This window comes from Scyliorhinus canicula, chromosome 2, assembly GCF_902713615.1.
Source record: "Scyliorhinus canicula chromosome 2, sScyCan1.1, whole genome shotgun sequence".
NCBI lineage: Eukaryota > Metazoa > Chordata > Chondrichthyes > Carcharhiniformes > Scyliorhinidae > Scyliorhinus > Scyliorhinus canicula.
In genome coordinates this window covers 32,102,870-32,115,396 of record NC_052147.1, presented here as the reverse complement: position 1 = coordinate 32,115,396, position 12,527 = coordinate 32,102,870, and positions in this window count along the sequence as shown.

The window sequence follows — 12,527 nt, the reverse complement described above, 5'->3', positions numbered from 1 at the left end:
AGGAGGTGGTCCACTATTGGCCGGTGGAGAGGTCTTCTGGTCCCGCCGTTTTCAACGAGGCTTTGTGCTGCTCGCACCCTCTGTCGCTGGGGACCCCGGGGGTGGTCGCCGTCTTTGGGACCGGCTGGAAAATCCCGCCTAAAGCCTGGAAACTTGCGGTCATGGCAGGACCCAACGTGGGGGATGCGGCAGGCTAGCCAAAAGTCGTTGAATTTCGGCGGGGCCAGACAAATTTCTGTTTATATCGTGTCTCTCAGGACCTCAGGATGTCCAAAGCACTTTAGAACCACTTAAGTATTTTTTTTTTGAAGCGCAGTGACAATTGTAATTTGTAATTAAAGCTATTTTAATTTTTTCTAAATTAGTCTCTTGTTTAAATTCCTTAAGCAATGAAAGAAGCTGAGGTTAAAATTAATTGCAAATAAATAAATTGGGACACAGGGGACATTGCCGGAGAAATTCAAGTCATGCCAGGCCATTGGGTAGGAACGGTGGCACAGCGGTTAGCACTGCTGCCTCACAGCACCAGGGACCCGGGTTTGATTCTGACTTCGGGTGACACTCTGTGGAATTTGTTCATTCTCCCCATGTCCGCGTGGGTTTCCTCTGGGTGCTCCGCTTTCCTCCCATAGTCCAAAGAGGATCTCGTTAGGTGGATTGGCCATTCTAAAATGCCCCTAAGTGTCCAAAAGGTTAGGCGGGATTTCGGGAATAGGGTGGAGGATTGAGCCTAGGTAGGGTGCTTGTCCAGAGGGTTGGGGCAGATTCGATGGGCTGAATGGTTTCCTTCTGCACTATAGGGATTCTATAATTCTATGATTTGCATCTGAAAATTAGGCAGTCATGGACCAAAAATCAGGAGAGTGGGGTTCACCTTGAAAGCGCCATTCACACACAAGGCCCATCTGCTGCCACAGTCCTGTAAATAGGTAAGCAACCTGCCCACCGAAAACAGAGTGCAACTTCATTCTGCAAATTGAAGTCCCATGCAGATTGTATTCAGGTACAAGTGGGTGGAACTCCTGTCACGCAAGCTCCTCCCAGCTGTGCAATGTCTCGAGTGGCCTTATCAACCATTTGGTGAGCTGCGTTGGGATGCCCATTTGCTGCCCACAGTCTGCTGCTTCCATCCCACGAGGACAGACACCGAATGTGGTTTGGTCCTAAGGAAAACAAGAGCTGCCCAGTTTGGACAATCTGAATTTTTACCTGGAATTCTTTCAATGAACTTTCATGGCAGGCCTATACAAGAATGCCGAATTGACATTTCAACATGCACAGCTGTATTTTGAATTGAATAGCCCCAGATTTGTTTTCTTCAGACACTGCTATCAATCTGTGCATTTATCCAAATGTACTTTATACCATAGTAATCGCTTGTGCTTGTTACATGCTGTGTGCATTTGAAAAGCTTGTTTAGTTCTCAGAAGTGTAAAAGTCCAACTAGAACTAAGCGGCAGTGAGGTTATCATTGCAATGGAATTGGGCGTTTATTCATTTGTTCCATTGATTGAATTTGACTGAGTCTCAGGTCTGCTTCTGAAGCCACAAAGGTCTAAGGAAATGGACAATCCACAGGTACTTGTTTCGCACTCTTCAGCACTAAGGCTCGGATTCAGCACTGAAAGCTTCTCATGGCTTGGTTACTTTTGCTTTTAGTTACTGCTACCTTTAATTTGCCACCTTAAGATAAAGTTTTAATTCACTTACAATTCTGCCAATTCATTTTATAAATGATTAACACAAAATTATGCAAATCAGTATTTATATCCTAAATTAAGATTTTAGTTGGTGATTTACTAGACCCCCAACCCCTGTAGGGTGGTATTTGACTTGTCTAGTCTGTACAAGATTAGTACAATCGGGCGCTGTTTGGTACTGTTCACAAAGCCGTGAACCAGTTGTGATGTCACCTCAGGGGTCTCTCTAGAGAGTTGAGCCCCTTGCGTGGTCAGGCACTGGGCAGGGTGGCACCCTGGCACTCCCCTGGCACATTGGCACTGCCAGCCTAGCACCTTAGACCATAAAACATAGGAGCAGAATTAGTCCACTTGGGCCGAGTTGCCGACGGCATGGGGTGCATGTGCTATTTTGTTTTGGGAACGCGGCGTGGTGGCTTTGGACTGAGTGCAGCGCCTTCACAGTTGGGTGGGAGGCATTCCATGGGCAAGGGGGACTTTGGAAGGGGCTGGGCGCATTGGTGGGTTATGGTCTGGGGGTAGCGAGCCTGGTCAAAGAGTGGCATTATTTGACAGGCCGGGTCCGCATGCAGTCGGCACCATGTTGCAGGGCACGGCCATTGCAGGCTATATCTGCAGCTAAAGCCCAGGGCTCTGTGCTGCGTGCCTGCTTGTCCCCCACCAGACAGAGGATCGGTGCAGCTATTGGGCTGTTTTTTCGGGCGTAAAATGCCACTGTTCCCACGCTAGCATCAGCACATAGTCTCCCAAATGGGGAATCCAGTCCATGAGAAAGAGAGATCTTGTACCACTGCTTTTAAAAAAAATCTCTGACTCCTGTCAGAACCATGCAGAAACTCTGGCTGCATTTCTTCAGAAGCTGTTTTAGCTGGTTTGTTCACCTTGCCAACCACATTGCTCTTCTGTCTGCAGCTATATCTTTTAATTGAATTGCAGAGAGCAAACTGCTTGACTTCTGTTCGTAGCTTCAGTCTGAACTCCATTGACCTTCCTATCCTGCAAAGTGCCTGATACCATAGCTCCACCCATCATCTTACAAAGCTGACATCTAATTAACTCCACAGGGTATCGCCTTAATCCAAACAAAACTGCATTAGTCCAAGCCTCTTACAATGGCTTAATTACAACCCTGGCTCCCAAAATATACTTGCCTTACAAACTAGGATTTCTTTGAAAACATGATCACAGCAGTCACACACACACCAACTGAAGTGTTTAACACTTACTGAACCAACTACCTATAATGCAATACATCTGAAATTCAAACATTCATCACAGAATGCTGAGGCCAAAAAAAGCAAAGTGCCATTGAATAGGGGGTTCTTTCTCTGCGCTGCAGGCGTACTTGAGCTTGAGTCTGCTGAATCACGCCCAGAGTAGTTCTCAGAAAGGTCATCAAATATTTGTAGTAATGTACCATAATACAAACATTCTGCAGGTCGGAGATCTAACGATGCTGCTGTATCATAGGCTTCAGTTTGACGTGGAGATTTAATTTATAGCATGTTGCAAGCCAATGAGTTGGCGTTACAGGTCTGGCTCTGCACTGTTGTTTGTTCAGAAAGACCCATGGCTTTATAAGAATGGTATCATTTTCTGTGGTCTCCAAATACTACTTACATTTTTTAAGTGATAGGTTAGTTAGCTCATCAAAACTTTAATAAGTTGGAATGTGTCAGGTTTGTTCACATCAAGTGTTATTTTAGTCAGCATGAAACAGAAATAGTGCACGACAATCTCCTTATGAAGCACTTACTTTGGTGAAACTAAATTGGATAACAAACATTGCACAGGCTGAACGGTACAAATACAACATTCTTTGGAATGGGTAAAGCCACAAAAGAGCAAAGATGATAAATGTTTAAGGCAATGATTAAGCCATTGTTATGTAACTGTGGAGTCTGGATACTCCAGCAAACATTGAAGGCACAGGGAGTGGAGAATTACCAGGATAATCCCGTTTGGGGAACTATTAAGATTATTTAATAAAATCATAAGATGTAGGAGCAGATGTAGGCCATTGGGCCCATCGAGTCTGCTCCACCATTCAATGGGATCATGACTGATCTGATATGAAAATCCTCAACTCTCCACTTTCTTGCCTTATCCCCATAACCCTTGATTAGTTTACTGATGACAAGTTTATTTCCAAGGCAGCAGAGAGGTTGAAGAGACTTGGTCGAGAATTTTGTTGAAATTGTGTAGGAAATTGACAAAAGGAATAGGAAAATATTATTTTCTCTTGTTGGCTATTCAGTGGCATGGGGTCATCAACTTTAAACTGCTCTAATAAGACAAGGTAAATTTTCCTTGTGCACAGTTGTTGAACCCTGGACTAGTTTGCCATCGGCAATAGTTGAAAGAGAGAGGGAGATAGACCATTGGTATCTTGCGAAAAATTGGGGAATTATTTCAAGCAGGAAATGGGAAGAAGCTAGGCTATGGCACTCGTTTTGAATTACTCCAACTGGCATATACTCAGTAGGCTAAATGTCTCCTCCTGATGTAAGCTTCTCCATTGCTCAGATACTACACTATTTCTCAAGTAATATCTGCAACATATATGCTCCAATAGTCTTAATGATTGTTTCAGATTGGTATGGCTTTTCGGAAAATCTAGCTCCATTTTCGCATTTCTTTTTCGCACTGCAAAATGCATTTGGAACCGACCATCTCTCTGATAATTTTACTGGGCCCTACGTTCTAATGAAATGAAAAATGAAAATCGCTTATTGTCACGAGTAGGCTTCAATTAAGTTACTGTGAAAAGCCCCTAGTCGCCACATTCCGGCGCCTGTCCGGGGAGGCTGGTACGGGAATCGAACCGTGCTGCTAGCCTGCTTGGTCTGCTTTAAAAGCCAGCGATTTGGCTTTGTGAGCTAAACCAGCCCCAGTGAGCTAAACCAGCCCCATATGCTCCTTTTTTTAAACCTTGCTTAATAATGACGCTTTAAGAAGTAACTGCTGGTGTTTCTGCACACTGGATGTGAATGCTGCATGTTAAATCAGTTCATTATCACACTTCACCATTTTACTTCAGAATCGTGACATGAAGGACAGGCATAGACTAAATATGGATAAAGGCGACTATTTAATCTACTCTAACAGCCATTCAGAAATATTTCTACGGCCCAACCACAGGATTCAACTAACTTTCGATATTTCTAGGTTTTCGCCTCCAGCATTCTATCCTCATGTCTGGTTCTATCTGTTGCTTACCCTTTGTTGCGTTAGCCCTACGTTTTCACTTTGCAGCTCAGACGTACATTGAAGTAGCGCATTGGGTTTACTTTTCACATTCCTTTCTCATGTCATCGCAATCACAGAGTGGCATTGATAGTTACGGCGTGACAATCTGAATTGCAGACAATCTGAGCCTCCCAGTTGTACAGGAGAATTGAGCTGAATGGCAGCAGTGGAACTCTGTAATGGAGGATGGGACATGAAGGTAGAAAATAAGGCAATTTGGCCATTTTTTTCCAAAGTGTTTTTTCTATGAAATAGTCTTGCGGATTCTTCAGCCTTTAACCATTCTCTGAATTCAGCTACTTTTATAAAGGCCACAAGAGTCCATACCGGGTTTGTAGAAACAAAAACGTACTCTACTACTATTGTATACAGCTCCAGTAGTTCCCTACTGGGTCTTCACTAGTCGGTGCCTTACCAGCCCACTCTATACATAGCCAGACATTGTTAGAGGTTCCCCGCCCCCTTATCGAGTGGGCTCGTATTCTGTAAGGTCCACGGGGTAGTTAATCATTCCCGTAAGACCCGTGCAGTTTATTTTGCAATTATTAGCTTGACGTTAGAGCACTTGACCTCAACAGAGATATTTTAAAGATACAAAGTAAAAATGACGACTAACACAATCTTATCAGACTATTTTAAAATTACAAACCCTGAATGCAAAAAGCAATTCAATTCATGAATACAATGTGATGTACTGGGCATCTGGGAACGGCGCTACCCCTACCTGATTTGCCCCTTTGTTACAACCGACATGTAATAGGAATTAATTTGTACGTGTATGAAACGAATGTGCACAATGCCACCAGGATAAGTGCTGAATAATATTGTTTAATGATGAAAACCCTTCTGTAAGCATTTATTATCGGTAGCGTGCTTCTTGTTACCTGCTGTGCATGGCCTGTGATGCATATATGCTCTTCAGATATGGTAATGTTCAGTACTTCTGTAAAGTAAATGTGCCTTAATGTAATCAATATGATCAAAATTGGTCGCTATTTATGTAAAACGTGCACAGTGGCATAACTATGTGACAACGATATCTATAAACTATGTTTCATTAGTTTTTCTGTGTTCATTTTTATTTTCACATGTTGTGGAGTGTTGTCGAGAAGAGGTAGCTATTCTGGGGTAACTGGAGAATTTCATGTTCTTTAACATAAAAACTTGTAACAACAACAAAAAAATAAAATATATTTTTGTTCAGTGGCAGGATCTATTCTGGAACTGAAATAATGTATTTCAACCCGTATTAAGCTTGATCCTGAACAGTTCAGATGCAATACATTGTTGTGAGAAATGCAAGTGTTCTTGACACACTCTCTGAGAAGACAACGTGCCACTGAGGCATTTTTAGAAGGTGCATTCATTTCCAGATCTCTTGCCATCCTCCTTTCTTGTGAAGAAGCTGATGACCTCTTGCTCAAGTGTCCTCCCCATCCCTTGGTTGGCAATGGTAAGTCATGGGAAGTTGGAGTCCATCTCTTGCTACTTAATGGCATGACACATGGAGCAACAGTGCACCACTGGGGTTTAAGAACATAAGGACTAGGGGCAGGAGTAGGCAATTCAGCTCCTCAAGCCCACTCCACCATTTAACACGATCATGGCCGACCTCCTCTTTACCTCAACTCCACTTTCCCGCCTGTTCTCCCTAACCCTTCAACTCCCTACTTTTTTTAAATTTAGAGTACCGAATTATTTTTTTCCCAATGAAGGGGCAATTTAAAGAAACAAAGAAAAGTACAGCACAGGAACAGGCACTTCGGCCCTCCAAGCCCGGGCCGACCATGCTGCCCGTCTAAACTAAAATCTTCTACACTTCCGGGGTCCGTATCCCTCTATTCCCATCCTATTCATGCATTTGTCAAGACGCCCCTTAAATGTCACTATCGTCCCTGCTTCCACCACCTCCTCCGGCAGCGAGTTCCAGCCACCCACTACCCTCAGTGTAAAAAACTTGCCTCGTACATCTCCTCGAAACCTTGCCCCTCGCAGCTTAAAGCTATGCCCCCTAGTAATTGACCCCTCTACCCTGGGAAAAAGTCTCTGACTATCTACCCTGTCTATGCCCCATATAATTTTGTAGACCTCTATCAGGTCGCCCCTCAACCTCCGTCGTTCCAGTGGGAACAAACCGAGTTTATTCAACCGCTCATCATAGCTAATGCCCTCCATAACCAGGCAACATCCTGTTAAATCTCTTCTGCACCCTCTCTAAAGCCTCCACATCCTTCTGGTAGTGTGGCGACCAGAATTGAACACTATCCTGCAAGTGTGGCCTAACTAAGGTTCTATACAGCTGCAACATGACTTGCCAATATTTATACTCAATGCCCCGGCCAATGAAGGCAAGCATGCTGTATACCTTCTTGACTACCTTCTCCACCTGTGTTGCCCCTTTCAGTGACCTGTGGACCTGATTTCTTTTTAGCGTGGTCAATCCACCTAACCTGCCCATCTTTTGGGTTTTGGTGGTGAAATCTACGCAGACACAGGGAGAATGTGCCAACTCCACATTGACAGTGACCCAGGGCCGCGATTCAAACCTGGGTCCTCAGCGCCGTCGGCTGCAGTGCTAACCACTGTGCCATGTGCGGCCCTGCCTTCAACCCACTACTAATTAAAAATCTGTGTATCTCCTTCTTAAATTTACTCAAAATCTCAGCATCCACTGCACTTTGAGATAGTTAATTCCACAGATTCCTGACCCTTTGAGAGAAGTAATTTCTCCTCATCTCTGTTTTAAATTTGCTACCTATCCTAAAACTCTGACCTCTCGTTCTAGATTGCCCCACCAGAGTAAGCATCCGCTCCACGTCTACTTTGTCAACACCTTTTACCATCTTATATACTTCAATTAGATCTCCCCTTATTCTTCTAAACTCTAGAGAGTATAGGCCGAAACTGCTCGATCTCCTTTCATAAGACAAGCCCCTCATCTCTGGAATCAATCTAGTGAACCTCCTCTGAACTGCCTCTAATACAACCACATCCCTCCTTAAATAAGGGGACCACAACTGTGTACAGTACTCCGGATGCGGTCTCACCAATGACTTATACTACTGCAGCAACACCTCCTAACTTTTATACTCTAACCCTTTAGCTGTAAAGGCCAAAATTCCATTTGCTTTCCTTCTAACCTGCTGTACCTGCAGACTAGTTTGCTGAGATTCATGCACGAAGACACCCAGATCCCTCTGTACTGAAGCACTCTGAGGTTTATCTCCATTTAGGTAATAAGTTGCCTTTCCATTTTTCCGACTAAAATGGATAACCTCTGACTTATCCACAGTACGCTCCATCTGCCAAAGTTTGGCCCATTCACCGAGTCTATCTACATCCATTGTAAATTTCTTATTTCCTCATTGCAACTTAAGCATTTTGAGTTTGAAGTTTATGAACAGCATTTCACAGCAGAGGTGTTGGTTTCACTGCTTTGCCTGGAGGTCAGGGAGGAGCCTGTTTCCACTTGGTCAGCTCATCCTGTCATCATTAAACAGCTGACGGCTGTTTAGTTGGCCAGAGGCAGGATGTTCTCTCCCTACCAGGAGGCAGCCTCACCTCTCAAAGTGGCAGCTCCCAAGTTTCAAGTGTTTCTGGGGGCCCTGGCCACTGTTGAGACTGGGGTCTTGCCAGACTGGCAGGCACCAGCAATAAGGCAAAGTCACCTGGGGGCAGTGGTTAGATAGGATAAGGTGGTGGGGCGGAAAGGTGAGGTTAGGGTGGGGAGTATGTTTGCTGTTTGGGAGGGCCCCCAAAGGGCAGGAAATGCCCATCAAAGAACCACCCACACCCAGCCCAACACAAAGTCTCGCCAAGTTTTACCTGATGACCAGGTATTGGTCTCTCTCTCTGTGTTTAAAATCCTTATTGTGAATGGAGGAGGCCATTAAGTGGTCATTAATTGGCTACTTAAGGACTCCAATTGAACCACGGGCAGTCTATATAGCTCCCCACCACTGGTAAAATACCCACGGAATGGGCAGGCAGGCAATGGGTATGGTGCTGTTGGCCCGAAACCCAATTTTATGCACCCTCCCTGGCATTCCGCCCCCAAGAGGAGTGTAAAATTCATCCCCTTGCATGAGGTTGGAGCCTCAAGTGACTCATAAACAATAGTGCTATCAATGATGTCATGACTGACTCATAGGTGGAGAGCGAAGAGAAGTTGGCATGGTTCTCTTTCAAGCAGAGAGGGTTAATGGCAGGTGTGTAGAGCTATTCAAAATCACAAAAGAATTTGATGGAGAAAATGAAGAGGAGCTGTTTGCAATGACTGATAGAGGATACCGCAGGATTTAGACTGGAGACTTGGGCGGAGAGATGGCAGATGGAGTTTAATCCGGACAAATGTGAGGTAATGCATTATGGAAGGTCTAATACAGGTAGGGAATATACAGTGAATGGTAGAATCCTCAAGAGTATTGACAGACAGCGAGATCTAGGTGTACAGGTCCACAGGTCACTGAAAGGGGCAACACAGGTGGAGAAGTAGTCAAGAAGGCATTCGGCATGCGTGCCTTCACTGGCCAGGGTATTGAGTATAAAAATTGGCAAGTCATGTTGCAGCTGTACAGAACCTTAGTTAGGCCACACTTGGAGTATAGGGTTCGATTCTGGTCACCATGCTACCAGAAGGATGTGGAGGCTTTGGAGAGGGTGCAGAAGAGATTTACCAGGATGTCGCCTGGTATAGAGGGCATTAGCTATGATGAGCGGTTGAATAAACTCGGTTTGTTCTCACTGGAACAATGGAGGTTGTGGAGTGACCTGATAGAGGTCTACTAAATTATGAGGGGCATAGACAGAGTGGATAGTCAGAGACTTTTTCCCAGGGTAGAGGGGTCAATTACCAGGGGGCATAGGTTTAAGGTGCGAGGGGCAAAGTTTAGAGGAGATGTACGAACAAGTTATTTTACACAGAGGATAGTGGGTGCCTGCATCTCGCTCCCGGAGGAGGTGGTGGAAGCAACGACGACAGTGATGTTTAAGGGGCAGCTTGACAAATACATGAATAGGATGGGAATAGAGTGATACGGACCCCGGAAGCGTAGAAGATTTTAGTTTAGACGGGCAGCATGGTCGGTGCAGGCTTGGAGGGCCGAAGGGCCTGTTTCTGTGCTGTACTTTTCTTTGTTCTTTGTTCTTTTTGTTCAGATGAGGATAAAATAGATACAGCATGGTGCTTCAAAAGTTCAATACACACCGTATAAAACAGGTGAATGAGACCTGTGAGCCCTACATGTTTCGGAAAAGACTGCAGTTAAGTGGAGAGTCAGTAGATTCCTTCATCACAGCTCTAAAGTTGTGAGCGCAGTCCTGTAATTTTTTCTCAGCCTCCGATTCTATGCTGCGTGATCAAGTTGTGTTTGGGATAAATGATGAACATTTACGCGAGAAAATGGTAAGACAACCGGTTTTATCGATTGAAGACGGTATTAACATGTGTAAGGTCAGTGAACAAGCATCGCGTGAATATGTCAAATTCGTGGCAAAGAGAAACAGCGTGAAGTCAATAAACGTGGCTGACACCATTAATGCTGTGTCGCAACAAAGAAAACTGTGTACAGCGAAAGGCGGCCATTTTGGCAGTGATGTCACAAGCATGTTGACATGCTGTGGACACTCCCACAGTCAAAGAAATTGTCCGACGAAAGGCAAACAATGTCGCAATTGTGGCAAACTAAACCACCTTGCAGCTGAGTGTTGTTTATCAGCAACTGTCCCAGTAACCACATTTTAAAAGTCCTATAGTGATTTGAGACGGATCCAAAGTGCACAGAGTGCAGAGAAAAAATCCAACATCGTAGCGGATAGGGAGGATTGCTCACCATACTCACTTTCCGATACCTCCATGATAGAAGCTATCACTAGGATTGATTTACTGGATCGAAAGGGAAGACCAGTAAAGGACTCGCAAAGATAATTAAGGAGTGGACGGTCTCATTATAAATAAATGGAGAAATTATACCATTTAAGGTTAACACAGGTGCATGTGCAACTATTATCACCTATAGATCTTTAAAGGAAGCCATTGAAAAACCACTAATAAAGCAATTGACTTGTAAGCTTGAAGATTACAATGGCAACAACATAGTTACAAGAGGGTCATGCTGTTGTGTTGATAGGAATGGGAACACCGTGCCTCCCCATCTTCATCCCTAAGGCCTTTTTTAAGCGGGTGAGTAGGATCATTACGGGCTTTGTGTGGGTGAATAAGACCCCGTGAGTAAGGAGATCGCTGTTGGAGCGCAGTTGCGGGGGCAGGGGCGGGCCGGGGGGGGGGGGGGGGGGGGGTGGGGTTGGTGCTGCCGAACTTTCGCAACTACTACTGGGCGGCCAATATAGCTATGATTAGGAAGTGGGCAATGGAGGAGGGGGGGGGGGGGGGGGGGGCGTGGGAGCAGCTGGAGGCAGCGTCATGTAAAGGTACTAGTCTGGGAGCTTTGATAACGGCTCCTTTGCCGTTCTCGCCGCCCCGTTACTCCACAAATCAGGTGGTGGTGGCGACATTACGGATCTGGGGTCAGTGGAGGAGTTACAAGAAGGTCGAGGAAGCGTTGGTCTGGACCCCGATATGCAACAATCACAGATTTGTCCCGGGTAGGATGGATGGTGGGTTCCAGAGCTGGCAGAGGGCTGGCATCAGAAGGATGGGAGATCTGTTCATAGACAGAAGCTTTCCCAGTTTGAAGGCACTAGAGGACAAATTTAATCTGCTGCCAGGAAACACCTTTAAATATCTGCAAGTACGAGCCTTCCTGAAAAACCAGGTAGTAGCCTTTCCGACACTGCCGCCACTGAGGATACAGGACAGGGTGGTCTCCGGCACCTGGGTGGGGGAGGGGAGGGTTTCGGATATCTACCAGGAACTACAGGAGGTGGAGGAAACCCCAGTGGAAGAGCTCAAGGGCAAGTGGGAGGAGGGGCTAGGTGAGGAGTTGGAAGCGGGTCTGTGGGCAGAGGTCCTGGGCAGGGTTAATTCCTCCCCATCATGTGCCAGGCTCAGTCTAATTCAATTTAAGGTGGTCCACCGGGCACACATGATGGCAGTGAGAATGAGCAGGTTTTTTGGGGTAGAAGACAGATGTATGAGGTGCAAGGGCAGCCCTGCAAACCATGGCCACATGTTTTGGGCATGCCCGGAGCTTAGAGAGTTCTGGCAAGGGTTCGCAAGGGCAATGTCTAAGGTGCTTAATACATGGGTGGTGCCGAGTCCGGAAGTGGCGATCTTTGGAGTGTCAGAAGACCAGGGAGTTCAGGGGCCGAAAGAGGCCAACGTCTTGGCCTTTGCCCCCCGAGTAGCCCGGAGTCGGATTTTATTAATGTGGAGGGACTCGAAGCCCCCGAGTGTAGAGACTTGGGTTACCGACATGGCTGAGTTTCTCAGCCTCGAGAAAATAAAGTTTGCCTTAAGAGGGACTACACTAGGGTTCTTTCGGAGGTGGCAGCCGTTCGTCGACTTTCTCGGGGAAAATTAAAAGGTCAGCAGCAGCAGCAATCCGTGGGGGCGAGTGCTTCCTTGGGATGGTGTGAGATGGGTTGCGTGGGGTTGTAGCCACCTGGGGTGGCAACGTC